The following is an 18796-nucleotide window of genomic DNA, read 5'->3' as shown; positions in this document are numbered from 1 at the left end:
TACTGCAACACTTAATGATGTATTATCGCTAGTCTTTCATGGTATTGCCACATGTATGTGTTACCATTGTGTAGAACGTTATAACATATTGTCTTGTATTTCTGTGTTATATTATTGCATAATATAATTTTACTGTTGTGTATGTACAGTTATGGAAAGTTAGTGCATCCTCTTGGGGACATTAGAGGAGGGCACTTTAGTATATAGTTTACATAGTCATGGGTAAGTGTAGTTCTGTTGCGGGCCACTAGATGGGACATACGAGTGGGCTCTATAGATATAGCTGATAGGACGTTCATAGAGGGATAACAGTAGGAGGGGCTGTCAGGAAGTGTGGACTTCGTAGGAAGTTAGTTCAGACGGGGCCAAGGTGCCCTATTATCCACATGGGCTATAGGCCCGGACAGCTTGGCAGCCATGCAACGTTCAAGTGCTGCAGCCCACGTTACCCATGGCCACTGTGCGTCACAGCAGTGAGTCAGTACAGAAACAGAAAGATGTGGCGACATATCGCCTGGGCCGATGCTTTTAGGGCAGGAGTTGGCTGGACAGATGAAGTGAAGGAAGCTGGGACTTTGACGAGTTCAGTACAGACAGGCCAGATGCTTTACCAGAGGCAACTAAACCTGGTGACTGATGATTTCGAGTCTGGGGAGAAACAGGCAGAAGGAATTGTCATCATGGCGAGGTAAGGCCAGGAAGAAATTGGGGAGCAGTCCAAGACAGTTCGGTCCGGGCGTGTGCTGCACAGCAGTTACAGCCAGAAAGGGAAAGATGAGGAAATAAGCAAATGTCACAGTGTACCAACTGTGGATGTAGCGTATGAAATTCTCAGTAAAGAAAGTGTTACAGTTGACTCAGACTGTGCCTCCTTTGCTGGGGGTCGCCTGGAAGAGGGACCGTAATTGCCTGGGAAGTGCCCAGAGGAAGCTGATTCTGGAGATGCAGGTATGCAGGTATGCAGAAGAGAACAGTATATTTTTCTGTAGGTGAAGGACTGGACATGAAAATAACAGTAATTCAGGTCACGACTACAGTCCTGTCCCTTGCACCTCAATACCAAAAGTGAAACTCATATATTATATAGAATCATTACAAACAGAGTGATCTATTTCAAGTGTTTATTTCTGTTGATGATTATGGCTTACAGCCAATGAAAACCCAAGTGTCATAATCTCAGTAAATTAAAATAATTAACGAAACACACCTGCAAAGCCTTCCTAAGCATTTAAAAAGGTCCCTTAGTCTGTTTCAGTAGGTTCCACAATCACGGGGAAGACTGCTGACTTGACAGATGTCCAGAAGGCAGTCATTGACGCACTCCACAAGGGCAAAAAATACAAAAGGTCATTGCTAAAGAAGCTGGCTGTTCACAGAATGCTGCATCCAAGAATATTAATGGAAAGTTGAGTGGATGGAAAAAGTGTGATAGAAAAAGGTGCACAAGCAACAGGGATAACTGCAGCATTGAAAGGATTGTTAGGAAAAGGCAATTCAAAAAGTTGTGGGATATTCACTAGGAGTGGACTTCTGCTGGAGTCATTGCTTCAAGAGACACCACACACAGACGTATCCAGGACATGGTCTACAGTGTCGCATTCTTTGTGTCAAGCCACTCATCACCAATAGACAACGTCAGAAGAGTCTTACCTGGGCCAAGGAGAAAATTTTTTGGTGATATTCTAATTTTGTAAACAGCACCTGTATTAACTATTTTGGGTGGTATGACTAAATACTGACCAAATACTGAACGTGTGACCATGACCTTAAAAGCATAAAAATTAAAATTTTGAAAAATTCACATTTTCAAAATATTTATACAGTTTTAGAGATTTTTCTCAGACATACGCACAAATCATATCGACCTAAATTTACCACTATCATGAAGTACAATGTTTCACCAAAAAGATTTTTAGAATTACTGGGATATGTTGAAACATTTAAGAGTAATTACCACAAAAAGTGCCGTCTGTCAGATTTCAAAAACATGGCTCAGTGATTAATGGAAATTAAAGTGGCTCGGTCCATAAGGGGTTAAACTCCATGTGGCCGATTCATTAAGATGTATATGTAGTGGAATATCTAGAGTCCTCTGGACCCCAGTGGAAATTTGGACCTGGACTCCAGCCAGCATGTTGGTCAGATGTACGGCCCTCTGTAGAATTCCAGATCCTATAAAGAGAAACGTTTATACCCTCTCCCCTACATTAGAAAAAAGAAGACAAAATATATAAATCTCATAGAAAACTGGCAATAAGATTATTTTCTAAGCAATACATCTAAATAGTAATCATAAGTTACCAAACAACAATCATCACCGTATTGTTACTGAACAAGTCGGCTATACGAAAACCAATAAACCAATAAAGGGGGAAAATGCCACACAATGACCATATATTATCACTAGACAGCGTCTGAGTATAACCACCATCCTGTTCCTGAACAAAATCTTCTACTCTGTGTGCAGAATTATTAGGCAAGTGAGTATATTGAGCACCTCATCATTTTTATGTAGATTTGCCACCTCCATGTTATATAAACTTGAATGCTTATTGGATGAAGCCGATTATTTGTGTTATGAAGGAGAGTGTGATCTAAGGATATCAACACCCTTTACCAAAGTGTGCAGCGTTATTAGGCAGCTTCTTTTCCTCAGGCAAAATGGGCCAAAACAGAGATTTAACTGACAGTGTTAATTACTTCCAGATTTTAAAAATCATCTGCAAATCTTGAAATTATACTCTGACCAAGGTAATTAATAAATGTGTTAAAAAGAAGAAAGCCCAGTACTGACCCATGTGGTACCCCTCTGTTAACTGTGACCAAGTCAGACCCAAGCTTACGCGAGCAATGTGCTTCAATCGAAGTGCAACATTTACGCTGGTGGTACATGGCATTTGTAAGATACGTATAATTCATTACGTGACGTGCACCTATCAATGAGTTAAGGACATTTTCTTTAGCTATAATATAATAGCTAATTATAGCTAATTATAATTAGTATAATGATAATATAATAGGTGCTTAGTGCCTCGATTTGCGATGGCGTTTCTTCCAGTTTTCTGGCGTTAAAGACCGTCAAATGTCAAAATCTTTTTAAAATTTGGAAGTGGAGTAAAAACTTTTGTCACTTTATAAAATATATTTAAATATTTTTACTTTCTTACTTTGGAATGGTGCAAATGTTCCACTCTCATCCATGTTGTTAGGTCCTATAATTCTAGGGACATTTGGAAAATATGTTTCCAAAGATTTAAGCTAACCTGTTTGCATTTGACATTAACTTAATGTATGTTTCATATACAGTTCCCTTAAATCCATTTTGTCTAAACCATGGTCTCAAGAAGGCCTGCATATTTTTATGGGTATAAATGACTATAGGTCTAAATCCCTCCACTCCTTTAAGGACCTTCAATCCAAATTTTTACTTCCAAGATATCACTACTTTCAAATTCACCATTTTGTTTCCTTTTTATTTCAAGATATCCAAATTTATATTCCAACGAGCTTTGAGAGAATATGAAGAGCGGGATCCTGGACTAATGGTCTAATCTCAACCATCTTCAATATATTATGTACTTAATCCCTCATCAGAATACTTTGCTAGACAACCATATATGTCTATATAAGAGGAATTCCTTGGTGGGGTTTTGAGTGATGATATGACTCCTTTTTATCAAAATAGTGTCAAATTAGTCCCCTATAGTATATACATGCATATACAAGTAGGCAGCAGATGGCTCAGTGGTTGGCACTGTAGCCTTGCATCACAGTGGTCCTGGGTTCAAATCCCACCAAGGCAACATCTGCAAGGAGTTTGTATGTTCCCCTCGTGTTTGTGTGGGTTTCCTCTGGGTTCTCCAGTTTCCTCCCATACTCCAAAGACATAGTGACTGGGAATGTAGATTGTGAGCCCCATCAGGGACAGTGATGATAATGTCTGTAAAGCACTGCGGAATAAGATAGCGCTATATAAGCAAAGGATAATAAATAAGAAAATAATAAACATTTAAGGGCCTCCGATATGCCTTTTAACAGCAGAGGTTAAGTGACCTTTTGCCTCAGCACTGCTTTATAATGGCCCTCAGAAATAAGTCAATAGCAACCCCATTATAGGAAAATCTTGGGGGTTTCAGTTACTGGGGGTAACTGAGACGCTGAACAACACAATCAGGGATTTTTTTTTCCTGTTTTCTGTCACATAATCACTGTTATTCAATGAATAACAGTGATCACATAAAAAAAGTAAAGTCTGATTTAAAAATCATTTTTCTCTCCTCTGCCATGATCTAACATGTCAGATGAGAGATAAATGATGTCCTCAGGCTCACAATATTACCCTAGAACCGGCTACACCATTCACTTCCTCCTCCTCTTCCTGAAGCAAAATGAGTTCATTGCGAGGCGCACGTCAGTAAATGATCTGCCAGGCAGCACCCAACAACATCAGAGATATTCTCTGTTGGTCTATGACCTTTGATCAATGTGATAGATCCCTTCAAAGTGATCAAAAGTCGAATATTTGTCATCCCCCTAGTCAGATTAAATTTGGTTTTTTTGGTTTTATTTTATAATTTTGATTTCTTTCTTTCTTTCTTTGCTTTTAGCCAGGGGTTAGGGATAACTCCTAATGGTTGGGGTAGGGTTGGGTTTAGGGTTAGAGTTGGACTTTGCATTAGGGTTGGGCTTAGGGTTAGGCTTTAAAGTTAGGGTTCATTCAAAAGTTTAAAAAAATAAAATAAAAAAATTATTACTGTTACATTAGGTCTACTATTGTTAGATTAGGTTAGTTTTTATTGTTAGGCATTCATATAAAATAAAACGATGACGTGTAGAATGGTTACCGAGGTGCAGCGGTACACCCTGCTTTGCTCCGTTAGTTTCGGGAGTCAAACAAAATCTGATTCTGAAGCAGAACAGTTTTCATACAGTGATGGCTGCTCTTCCTCCACAAGATCCCACAGCCCAATGGTAGTAGATTTAGTGGTCACTGTTGAATCATCAGAGGCAGGGCCAAATTCTGCAGTCCTCCCTCCATTGTGGTATCCCGACAATGCATGTTTCACTCAAACTCATCCTTTTTCAGCGGCCTCTGGAATAAAATTAGATGTCACCAATTTTACCCTCCAAAAGCCCACATCCTTTCATTCCATTCATAGATCCATTCCCCACAATTGTGCCTGAAATAAAAACATATTTGGGCCTTACTCTCAATATGGGTTTAGTACACTCTCCATTCCTACTGGGCTACAGAATCTGTTTTCAGTATCACCGTATTTGCAGCTATCATCTCTGGAGCCATATATGAAGCCCTAAAAAATTCCTTCATTTTGTGATAAATCCTAAGGCCCAAAAGAAATGACCCCACCTACAATCGCCTTAACAAACTGAGACCCCTAATTTCCCTCATAAAAGAATCATTCCTAAATTTCTATATCCCAGTGTATATTGTGCGTTCCACTCTGTGGAAACACGTTTATGACTGGAAGAGCAATGTCGTCACTTCCTGTTGCGCCTCCTTGATGATATTAACCGGCACCCTCTGAACAGTAGCGTGAGTTCCACACCGTGGAACGCAAGCACAACTTCCTATGCAAATCTAGGCATGCGCGCTGAAGCACTAACATGTATTACCATTGTCTAGAATTCATTATTGTTGCACTAATAACGTAGCATTAATGTATTTAGATACCAAATAGCGTAGGGGTATAAACATTCCCCCAACATAATGGAAATCAAGGGAAAAAACATCGGGAAAAGCAACACATTGACAAAAGGTGTATTGGTACAAAAATATATATACTTCCCCCTTTTCCCTATGAATATAATATATATACGTTTTCAATGTAATGATAAAAAGTTAATAAAAATTATTGAAAAACAAAAATATATATACAGTGGGGGAAATATGTATTTGATCCCTTGCTGATTTTGTAAGCTTTCCCACTGACAAAGACATGATCAGTCTATAATTTTAAGGTAAGGTTAATTTTAACATTGAGAGATCGAATATCAAAAATAAAATCCAGAAAATCACATTGTATAAATTATATATATTTATTTGCATTTTGCAGTGAGAAATAAGCAGGTGACACGAGAAGTCTCTGAAGCGATCCCAGATGGAATAGAAGAAATGTCTCTTGAATAAAATGGCAGTTCCTGGCTTTTCCCGGCGCGGGCTTTCAGTCCTGGTACACGGTGTTGCACGGGGAGTAGAAGATGTAAAAACAAGTGGGCCACAAAGTTTCGGAGAGGAGGCCGCCGAAGGGCCCACGTAGTCAGCGAGTTGCGCGTGGTCTGTTTGGTAACGATTGTTAGGCACTGCGAAGGGTGCTGTCAAGTCAGAGTTCTCAGGTATGGAAGTCTGCCAGAAGCTCGGCTCTCTCTCAACCCAGGCTGTGCCCAGAGAGGTGGTTAAGCTGCGGCATAGGCCTGCTGATTGGCAGGGAACCGTGGCGACGGAGTCAACCTTCTCCTTGTGTTTTTTCTGTCTCCCCACCAGAAGTTCCCCTTTTGCGCGCTCAGCTCCTTTTATCCCTACCCCGCCACCTGCAGTCAGGTGCAAAGATCTGCTCTGGTCAGAAAGTGCTTCACCCCTCAACAATGGTCACAGCCCGTATGGTTCCAGCCCAGACCCACAAGAAGCTGCCCTAGCCTGGTCCATCTCCCTACATCCTCACATGGCCTCAACAGACCTCACAGGGCTCGGATCAATGTTATTCTATGGAGCAGTTCAGATAACACCATTCTCTTCGGTACTTTGGATGAGACTTGCTTTCTCAAGCCTATGGGTGTGCAAAAAATCAGTACATTATGTTTTCCATCCAATTTTTAAGGACACATTGGTCTTGTAAAGATTATTTACTGCTGAATTATAACACAGAAGCCAAACAGATGGAAAAAAGTCCGCACAGACAACGTAAGGATAATATACAGGGATATGACAAAAAGGATAAAAATAATAACTTAAAACAATTAATAAGAAATTTACTAGAAAGGTTAATGGTATCATCATAGAATTCTTAAATTCTGGACAGGATATTCAAGATGCGGATAATTCCGCACTCCTCCAAAATCAGGCAAGGGAACCACTGGGTTCAGAAGAGTTGCATACTTCATTCAGGCCTATAAAACTACGTGTTTCGTGGACGTCCTGGCTATGGCAATGTACCTGAGGAAGTGGACAGGACGTCCACGAAACGCATAGTTTTATAGCCCTGAATAAAGTATGCAACTCTTCTGAACCCAGTGGTTCCCTTGTCTGATTTTCGAGGAGCGCTGAATTATCCGCATCTTGAACATCCTGTCCAGAATTTCTTGAAGATCCGTCGTGGGTCCGGTGCACTCTGCAGCCCTCCTGACAAATTCATTATATGTATTGTGCATACTCACAACATTCAAAGGTGAGAATTCTACCTTATAATCCACTAATTGTTTATTGGGTAACTGCGCTGTTGTGCCCCTTTCTTTATCGTTCATAGAATTCTTAGACATTTCAGTCTCTATAATTAACAATGAAATCATCACTAAAAACTACAGAAAACTAATCTTTCTTTGCAGTAAGAAAGTGCCCATCCTCCACATGTAAAAAATACAATTCATACAGTCAGAGGCGTAGCTAGGATTTTGGTTCAGGGGGGACGAAACTTCTGAGTGGACCCCTAACCAGAGAACCTCAGCAGATGACCACGCTGTTGCCAAAAATAATCTATACATAAAAAGACCAGTATTGATATTACCGCCATATGGTCAGTGGAAAATAATACCAGTCCTACAGAACATATAATAGATTACAGCAGAGTTACAGATAATGACATACCACTGACGTTATTTCTGATGGAACCGTTCACTTTTCACGTCTTTTCCATCTGGCCCAGACCGACATGACAACTCCTACAGCCAGGACTCGGCTGCAGAGAATACAACAAAGACACATTTCACTTCTCATATTTTCAGCACTGTCACCAATTGGACTATTCCCAACCTGCACAAACTGCTCATCCTGCTGATACCCCAATACTGAGCCGCTGCTGCCGTATGTGCCCCTATTACTGCACCTGATACCCCAATACTGAGCCGCTGCTGTCGTATGTGTCCCTATTACTACACCTGATACCCCAATACTGAGCCGCTGCTGCCGTATGTGTCCCTATTACTGCACCTGATACCCCAATACTGAGCCGCTGCTGTCGTATGTGTCCCCTATTACTGCACCTGATACCCCAATGCTGAGCCGCTGCTGCCGTATGTGTCCCTATTACTGCCCCTGATACCCCAATACTGAGCCGCTGCTGCCGTATGTTTCCCTATTACTGCACCTGATACCCCAATGCTGAGCTGCTGCTTCTGTATGTGTCCCTATTACTGCACTTGATACCCCAATACTGAGCCGCTGCTGACATATGTGTCCCTATTACTGCACCTGATACCCCATTACTGAGCTGCTGCTGCTGTATGTGTCCCTATTACTGCACCTGATACCCCAATACTGAGCTGCTGCTGCCGTATGTGTCCCTATTACTGCACCTATTGTGTGCTTCTGTGTGACCTTTAAATTCTAAAGCAACTCTCTAGAAAATAGTAATGTCGGGTGCAAGTGCCCTAGAAAATAGGGCCCACACTTTGGTCCCTAGAATTTAATATTGCCCTGTGTGTGCCCCTTTGACAGTCACAGTAACCCAAGTTCCCCTGTAACACAAAGTGCCCACTTCACATTTAATAATGTCCCAAGTCTCCCCCTTGTACAGCTCCTCTATACACAGTATAATGCCCCCTCACTGTATATATACTGACCCCTTAATATCCCCAAACTATTTAATGGCTCCAACACTGTATGATGGCCCCGTCACTATAATCCCCACACTGTATGATGGCCACCTAGACAGCATCCATATCATAATACACCAGATAGTCCTCAATATAGTATAATGCACTCCCCATAGGCAGAGTGTATAGTATAATGCACTCCCCATAGGCAGCCTCTATATTATAATGCACTCCCCATAGGCAGATTCTATATTATAATGCACTCCCCAAAGGCAGAGTGTATAGTATAATGCACTCCCCATAGGCAGCCTCTATATTATAATGCACTCCCCATAGGCAGATTCTATATTATAATGCACCCCCATAGGCAGCCTATTATAATGCACCCCCATAGGCAGAGTGTATAGTATAATGCACTCCCCAAAGGCAGAGTGTATAGTATAATGCACTCCCCATAGGCAGCCTCTATATTATAATGCACTCCCCATAGGCAGATTCTATATTATAATGCACCCCCATAGGCAGCCTATTATAATGCACCCCCATAGGCAGGCTATTATAATGCACCCCCATAGGCAGCATATTATAATGCACTCCCCATAGGCAGTCTATTATAATCAACTCCTCATAGGCAATGTATAGCACAAAAACCCATAAAAGCAAAAAAATGGCACAACTCACTACAATAATTAGCCACATAAGAAAAAAACAGTATAACATGCCAGTAAAATTAATTCTACTTTATTCAATGAATTTGTAATAAAAATAGTACACAAAACATCAATTCACAATTTCAAGGTCACTACTGAAACATCATAGGAGTCAACAACGCCATAAGCCCTACCTACTTGTTATGCAAATCAGTGCATGTAATATTTCACAGACATAGCCAAAGAAAATTCCACATTGGCTTAGTATTGGCTGTCAGTATAAGACTACTATTGTGTTAACTAAAAATGGCTGCTGTGATGATAAAAATATTGTTAAAAGCACTTGCATAAGTATGTGGTCTGCTTATGCGGTCTGCTTAGGCGAACCTCCTGACGAAGAAATGAAACGCGCGTTGGGGCGCTTGTGGAGGACTGCATAAACAGACCACATACATATGTAAGTGCTTTTTTTTATACTAGATCATCTAATTATGTCAAACTTAGTCCTGCAGCAGCCGATGACATCATCGCTTACACTCTGGCTGATGATGTCATAATGGCGATCATGTCACAATACTAGGTGATTGTTAGGTTAAAGATTCCGATGTCACTTTTCTTACTTTACCTTCAGCTTTTGGAGAGTGAAGACGACTTTTGCGCACTTAGCAAATTCATTATTATTGATATTAACTTATCATGGGACGAAAAAGGAAGTGTGGTGAAAAGAATAAGAGACGTGCTAAAAAAAGATGCACGGAAGAGAGTTTTTCCCAGAGAGGAGTAACTTCTCAGGACATTGTACAGGACGTACCTGTTGAGAATACAGATGATCCCTGTACATCATCTTCTGGACATCCTCCAGAGAATAAGACCCTTAAAAAGGGGAAAAAAAGAGGGAACACATCTCCTGAGAAAGGAGATGAAACCCCAAATAAGAGAGGAAGAAGCTCTCACATCCATCAAGAGAGAGTTGAAAATCAAAGTTGTAGAGAACAACTTAAGAGAAAGATGACATCTGACACTGATACCACCACAAAGAGAAGACGTGAGAGTGACAAATCCATCGATCAAGCTCCAGAAGGTAAAGTCTATAGTCATTTAGTCATTTATGTGTGTATGTCCGGGATAGGCATCCGCACCGTCGCAGCTACAGCCACAAAATTTGGCACAGTCACACGTCTGGACCCCGAGAGCGTCCTAAGCTATGTTGTGAGGTGAAATTTTAACCCCGCGCGTTCCAATTCACCAAACAATTTTGCCCCTATCTACATACTGGGGGAAAAAGTGTGTGCATCAAGCCCCGCCCCTCATTGTGATGTTATAATGCCCCTATTTGCATACTGGGGAAGCAGTGTGTGCGTATGAAGCCCTGCCCCTCATTATGATGTCACAATGGTTGCCATGGCGACGCTGATGTCATCAAAGGTTGCAAGCCCTGCCGCCGCTCATTATGATGTCATAATGGTTGACTATGGAGTGGAGGATGTGTGATGAGTATATGGGCACCGGACTATGGGATGGAGGATATGTATGATGGGTATATGGGAACGGGACTATGGGATGGAGGATGTGTGATGGGTATATGGGCACTGGACTATGGGATGGAGGATATGTATGACTGGTATATGGGCACGGGACTATGGGATGGCGGATATGTATATGGGCACGGGACTATGGGATGGAGGATGTGTGATGGGTATATGGGCACTGGACTATGGGATGGAGGATATGTTTGACGGGTATATGGGCACGGGACTATGGGATGGTGGATATGTATATGGGCACGGGACTATGGGATGGAGGATGTGTGATGGGTATATGGGCACTGGACTATGGGATGGAGGATATGTTTGACGGGTATATGGGCACGGGACTATGGGATGGTGGATATGTATATGGGCTCGGGACTATGGGATGGAGGATGTGTGATGGGTATATGGGCACTGGACTATAGGATGGAGGATATGTATGACGGGTATATGGGCACGGGACTATGAGATGGCGGATATGTATGATGGGTATATGGGCATGGGACTATGAGATGAAGGATGTGTGATGGGTATATGGGCACTCGACTATGGGATGGAGGATATGTATGATGGGTATATGGGCACGGGCCTATGGGATCGTGGATATGTATGATGGGTATATGGGCACGGGACTATGGGATGGAGGATAATTATAATTTTCTATAACTAACCACATTTAGTTACTATGGCCGGGCAGCGCCGGGCACCAGCTAGTTTTATATAAAGTGTTCATTTATTTTACAAAATGTAACCTAATGACATAATCTTGTCCCGTACATACTACCGTGTACATCAGAGCTTTCCACCTTCTATACTTAAGGCTCTCCAGCCAGAACATGGTGGTAACCAGGTTCCTCATGGTTCAAAGCTCATGATAGATTTTTAAAAAATTGCCAATTTATTGGAGCATTATATATGAGTGATTAATTGTTAGTTCTTATATCTGTTTTCTGTTCTAGGTGTAATCGGTGCTCAGACCACCAGCCCTTCAGAGCAAGTGACTGCCTGTTTTTCCCTGGAGAGTTTAATCTTTACCAGGAAGCTTGGAGAAGGCAGTTTTGGGAAGGTGATGCTGGCGACACATCAACCCAGCGGACTTCAGCTGGCGGTCAAGATGGTTAAGAAGAGAGAATTGTTGGAAAATGCTAAAGACACCGTCCGCATAGAGAGAGATGTCCTGGAAATCACTGAAGACAGTAGATTCTTCACACATGCCTATGGCACCTTCCACACAGCGGTAAGAGACTCCTCACGTTCTAGGAATTCTCTCCTTTCTCCCCATCATGTCCATTTGCTTCCATCAGATTGCAAATTCAATCTTTGTCTGTAAATGAAGAGACCTGCTGCATGCTCTGTGTGCCTGTATGTCCTGGGCGCCATTACTGATGGCTATCATTAGAGGATTTTGACTTAGTTGTCACCCTGGACACCTCTCCAGTGTGTGCAGACACAAAGACATGTCTTCTGAACATACAGTATAGGTCCCAGAACCATAGTAAATGTTATCAGGATGGATAAAATCTGCATTATTTACCATAATCTTCCCTCTTCTCGCACAGGACTATGCATTTTATGCCATGGAATATCTGAGTGGTGGCGAGTTGACTGCATTTATCAAAAGCAGAGCCCCCCTGGATGTCTGCACGACCAGGTAAGAGAGCAGCCGCTCTGTGATATCTGTTGCCGCTGTCTCCTCTCATAGATATTAGTGGTTCAGTAGAACAATTAATGCTGATAGGATTTTTTTCTTCCTTATTAGGTTCCTTGCAGCAGAAATCTTGAGTGGAATAGAGTTTCTCCACAGTCGTGGGATTATTCACCGGTAATAAGTCATTTCTTGTTTTATACAAGGGAAAGATTTACTATGGGAAATAGTTAACTGTGCCAGAATTGTGGTGTTATTTAGCCAAAAATATGGTGAACATGATGTGTACCACATTTATGAAGTGTTTTAGACACTTTTGGGGCTCACTTGAAGAGGGGACAAGGCTTTTATGGAAATGGGAATAGTTTGATAGGAATCCATGTGGCTTACAATGTCATAACGTGCAACTAAACTGTAATCAGATTTTTGTGAAAAATTATTGGCTCTAAGTAATGAAAACAATAGTGGTGTAACATCAGACAAAAATCTCTGAAGTTGCTCCTAATTTGTCACACAGCCACTGTGATGATTTGGCGTGTTTTCAGAAAGCCTGGTATATGTCTACACAAGATAGGATTAGTGAATCTGTCCCCCAATGTTTAGTGAGTGGTCCTGTGAAGCCCCCACAGCAACCCAAGCACGACAGCTGATCTATATCTGACTCACAGAACTATTTTTCTTTCTTTTTTTAAGGGATTTAAAACCAGACAACATTCTTCTGGACGGTGATGGACACGCTAAGATTGCTGATTTCGGCCTTGCTGCTATGAATGTATTTGGTTCTCAGAAGATCAGAGTTTTTTTCGGCACTCCTGGCTATATGGCTCCTGAGGTGACTATGTGACTACTAATAACTCTTATTATACACCTGCAATTCTCACTTAATGTGTAGCTTGTGGAATCACAGATCTATCATCACATCAACCCACATTTACTAACGCTATCTAATAGATGTACTGTGTAAGGGCCCCCATACATATTAGACTTAAGTCAGCGAAACTGGCCAATATCAGAAGGATCAGCCTAGGGCAGCATGGTGGCTCAGTGGTTAGTACTACAGTCTTGCAATGCTGGGGTCTTGGGGTCAAATCCCACCAAGGACAATACCATGTTTGTGTGGGTTTCTCTGGTTTCCTCCCACACTCCAAAGACATACTGATAGGGAAAGTACTGTACGTAAAGCACTGCAGAATAAGATAGCGCTGTATAAGAAAAGCATAATAAATAAATAAAAAAAAACAGTTTAATGTGTACTGAGGCTTCTCGATTTGAGAGGTAGCTATCAACTAAATGATCTTTTGGCCGACATGTCCTATGTATGGGGGCTTAGGTGTGGAAAAACACTACCAGTAAACATGGACCACGGTAGTTTTCTGTCTCCCAGGATGAACACTGTACTAACTTACTCTTCTAATCTTATATTTCCACAGATGATTCGTCGACAGCCCTTTAATTACACGGTCGACCTGTTTGCTTTTGGGATCATAGTCTTCCAAATGGCCACAGGATCTTACCCGTTTTACTCTGGTCAGTGTTCTCGAAGGATTGCCCGTTCAGTGAAATGTGATAAACCTTGCTATCCGCACAGCATGGATTCTCAGCTCAGGGATGTCATAGAGAGAGTGAGTAAAAAGACACTTCCACCTGGAGACATAGGAAGGATAGACGAGTCAGGAGATTTCATAATACACCATACATTTCATCACCACTGCGTTGGGTATTTCAGCTTTGTCCAATAGAAGGAATTGGGACAATGCTGGAGCCCCGGGACAGCCTCTCCTAAGTGTGCAGTGTTCTTATCTACAGGCCAGTTTATACAGTAAAGAGGCTGCGGTGCTCACCAAAACCTCTTCACACAGCTAATCATCAGCATTATTGGGTATCTGCCCCTAACTGATCGACTACTGATGGCCTATCCTGTACTATCCTATCCTGTACTACCCTGTCCGATACCATCCTGTCTTGTACCATCCTATCCTGTTTCATCCTGTCCTGTACTATCCTATTCCGTACTATCATATCCTGAACTATCCTGTCCTCTATTATCCTGCCCTGTACTATCCTATCCTGTACTATCCTGTCCTGTACTATCCTGTCCTGTACTATCCTGTCCTGTACCATCCTGTCCTGTACTATACTGTTCTGTACTATCCTGTCCTGTACTATATTGTCCTGTACTATCCTGTCCTGTACTATCCTGTCCTGTACCATCCTGTCCTGTACTATCCTGTCCTGTACTATCCTGTCCTGTACTATCCTGTCCTGTACCATCCTGTCCTGTACCATCCTGTCCTGTACTATCCTGTCCTGTACTATCCTGTCCTGTACCATCCTGTCCTGTACCATGCCGCCCTGTACCATGCCGCCCTGTACCATCCTATCTCGCCCTGTATTATTCTATCCTGTCCCATCCTATCCTATCATATTTATTTCTAGCAATGGCTGTTTTAAGAAATTCATCTTTCTATAAGAAAATGAGAAAATAATTCTGCTACTGCTGTTTTTTTCTGAGATTATTTATAATATTACTTGTGATATAATAATTATTCTTATATATTTGCAGCTCTTGTGTAAATCACCAAAAAAGAGACAGGTTGTTTGCAGCAATCTAAAAGGACATCCATTCTTCTCGCCCATAAACTGGGAGGAATTAGAGGCGGGAAGGTCCCGTCCACCATTCACAATGACACCTGTAAGTGCACAGCGTTATTTTATTACAATGTCACGTCCTCACCTGTGTAATGTGATAATATGTGTAAGAAATACTCAACTAATGAGTAACAATTCTACAAAGTGTAGAGCAGAATGTGTTTATCCTCCCCGGCTGGTAAATGGGTGGAATTACAGAATGTGGCAGGATGGACTGGCTTTTACATATTTCTCAAAAGTGTAATTATTGTCCCCAATTCTTCAGAAGACCATTTAGTGACTAACTTGGATCTGTTAGGCTGCGTTCACACTGTGCATTTTTTTCTACGAAAAAGAGCCATAATGCTCTGGACATTTGTTGGGGGAAAAAACACAACAAAAATATGCAGTATTGTTGACAATGCGTCAAAAGAACCCAATGTGGTTGCAACATGTGAACACAGCTTTATGGTGCAGTTGTAGAAGATGTGGATACCGCAGATTGCCAGGCAGCACCAGGAGTTGACTTGTTCTCAAGCTGCAGGTGACGATGCATCATGGTGATTAGCGGTAATCGGCACACGGTTACCACGGCTCATCCACAATCTGTACAGGTGCCCTCGGGAGGGGACGGATATAATTAAATACTTAATGAATTAACCAGACTGATTTGTCTTTCTTCTATAGATCCCAGTTATAGAAACCAGCACACATATTGAATTACACCAAGTGATGTCTGACACTGAAGCTCAGAAACCACCTATAACACCGGAGGACCAGCAGCTGTTCTGTGACTTCTCCTACATCAGCAACAGGTGGAAGAGCATTGAAAGCCGCAGCCATGACAGCAATGGGAATATAATGCAGTCGCCTCCCCCAATACCTGACGACTGGCTCAGGAAGGGCAGTGAAAGCCGCAGCAATGACAGCATTGGAAATATAATGCAGTCCCCTCCCCCAATACCTGACGACTGGCTGAGGAAGAGCAGTGAAAGCGGCAGCAATGACAGCATTGGAAATATAATGCAGTCCCCTCCCCCAATACCTGACGACTGGCTGAGGAAGAGCAGTGAAAGTCGCAGCAATGACAGCATTGGGAATATAACGCAGTCCCCTCCCCCAATACCTGACGACTGGCTGAGGAAGAGCAGTGAAAGTCGCAGCAATGACAGCATTGGGAATATAACGCAGTCCCCTCTCCCAATACCTGACTGGCTCAGGAAGGCATGGACCTGGTTGTGGTCTGAAGAAACAGGCAGGGTCTGTAGGAATCCCGCCCCTGCATTCTTCTATCATCTCTGTTGCATATCAGGGACCATAGTCTACTGCATTCTCATCTGGCTGGCAGGCTACTTGGAGAGGTAGGACCATCATACTACAGGACGGCACGGTGGCGCAGTGATTAGCACTGTTAGCGAGCAGCACTGTGGTCTTCGATGTAAATCTGGGACTCCATCTGCACAGAGTTTGTATGTTCTCCCCGTGTCTGTGTGGGTTTTCTCCGGGTACTCCGGTTTCCTCCCACAACTCAAAACATACTGATAGGAGAAAAAAATAAAATTATTAATTATTGAACATCATCATCCTGTATCTCGTGCAATTCTGTATTTATTACCAGTGAGTGATCTATAGAAAGGTGGTAACACTGCACATTGTCATGAGTTTCATATATTACTACGTGTGCTATGAGGATTTTATTCAGCTGTATATGTACAGCGGATGTTGGTTGCCTTTTAACAGCAGAGGTTAAGTGACCTTATTCCTCAGCGCTGCTTTTTAATGGCCCTCAGAAATAAGTCAATAGCAACCCCATTGTTGGAAATTCTTGGGAGTTTCAGTTACTGGGGGTAGCTGAGACCCTGGAGAACACAATCAGGGATGTTTTTTACCGGTTTTCTGTTACATAATCACCATTATTCACTGAATAACATTGATCACATAAAAAAGTAAAGTCTGATTTAAAAATCATTTTTCTTTCCTCTGCCATGATCTAACATGTCAGATGAGAGAGAAATGATGTCCTTAGGCTCACCATAGCACCCTAGTACCAGCGACACCATTCGCTTCCTCCTCCTCTTCCTGAAGCAAAATGACTTCATTGCGAGGTGCACGTCAGTTAATGATCAGCCGGCGGCACCCAACAACATCAGAGATATTCTCTATTGGTCCCTGACTTTTGATAAATGTGATAGATCCTTTCAAAGTGATCAAAAGTCCAATATTTGTTATCCCCCTAGTAAGATTAAATTTGTTCATTTTTGTTTTAATTTTATAATTTTGATTTCTTTCTTTCTTTGCTTTTAGCCAGGGATTAGGGATAACTCCTTATGGTTGGGGTAGGGTTGGGTTTAGGGTTAGAGTTGGACTTAGCATTAGGGTTGGGCTTAGGGTTAGGGTTAGGATTTAAAGTTAGGGTTCATTCCAAGGTTTAAAAAAATAAAAAAAAAATAAAATTACAAAATTAATACTGTTACAATAGGTCTACTATTGTTAGATTAGGTTAGTTTTTATTGTTACTCATTCATATAAAATAAAATGATGGCGGGCAGAATGGTTACCGAGGTGCAGCGGTACAACCCTGCTTTGCTTAGCATTAGGGTTAGGCTTAGGGTTAGAATTTAAAATTAGGGTTCATTCAAAAGTTAAAAAAAATCATAAAAGAAATAACATTAAAAAATTATTACTCTTACATTAGGTCTACTATTGTTAGATTACTTTCGGGAGTCAAATGAAATCTGATTCTGAAGCAGAACAGTTTTCAGACAGTGATGGCTCCTCTTCCTCCACAAGATCCCACAGCCCGATGGTAGTAGATTTAGTGGTCACTGTTGAATCATCAGAGGCAGGGCCAAATTCTGCAGTCCTCCCTCCATTGTGGTATCCCGACAATGCATTTTTCACTCAAACTCATCCTTTTTTAGCAGCCCCTGGAATAAAATTAGATGTCACCAATTTTACCCTCCAAAAGCCCACATCCTTTCATTCCATTCATAGATCCATTCCCCACAAATGTCCCTGAAATAAAAACATATTTGGGCCTTACTCTCAATATGGGTTTAGTACACTCTCCATTCCTACTGGGCTACAGAATCTGTTTTCAGTATCACCGTATTCTCTGGAGCCATATATGAAGCCCTAACGAAATTCCTTCATTTTAGTGATAAATCCTAAGACCCAAAGGAAATGACCCCACCTACAATCGCCTTAAATTGTGACCCCTAATTTCCCTCATAAAAGAATGATTCCTAAATTCCTATATCCCAGAGGAAAATGTTGCAGTCTAAGAGTCCCTCATGAATTTCAAGGGCCATTTGTCATTCCGCCAATTTATTCCCTCCAAGTGCTCCAAATACGTTGTAAAATTATGCAAAATGTGCGAGAGGACATCAGGGCACATGTGTACCTATCTAATTTACAAAGATAGGGACAGTCAAATTAACCCATCAAACTTCCCCCAGACAATTAGAATCCCAGGTAAAATTATCTGGGAACTAATGACACCATTTCTTCACCAAGAGTACCACATGTACACCGACAATTACTCCAAAAACTAGTGCAATAAAATTTGACGTGTGAAT

At 41.7% G+C, this 18796-nt stretch overlaps 1 long non-coding RNA gene across 1 annotated transcript; it reads right to left on the bottom strand.

Annotated features, from left to right (window-relative positions):
- Window positions 1–7321: 7321 nt before the first annotated feature.
- LOC141085997 (uncharacterized) lies at window positions 7322–18310 on the bottom strand. Its single transcript, XR_012231468.1, has 4 exons — window positions 17909–18310; window positions 16426–16756; window positions 14105–14234; window positions 7322–7910 (listed from the first exon to the last, which is right to left on the bottom strand). It is a non-coding gene; the product is annotated as an uncharacterized lncRNA (long non-coding RNA).
- Between the last annotated feature and the right edge of the window lie 486 nt (window positions 18311–18796).

Source organism: Dendrobates tinctorius, unplaced genomic scaffold, assembly GCF_039654945.1.
Source record: "Dendrobates tinctorius isolate UK_male_01 unplaced genomic scaffold, ASM3965494v1 ptg000029l, whole genome shotgun sequence".
NCBI lineage: Eukaryota > Metazoa > Chordata > Amphibia > Anura > Dendrobatidae > Dendrobates > Dendrobates tinctorius.
Note: the sequence above shows the minus strand (reverse complement) of the source record. Positions and strands in the feature narration are given on the sequence as shown.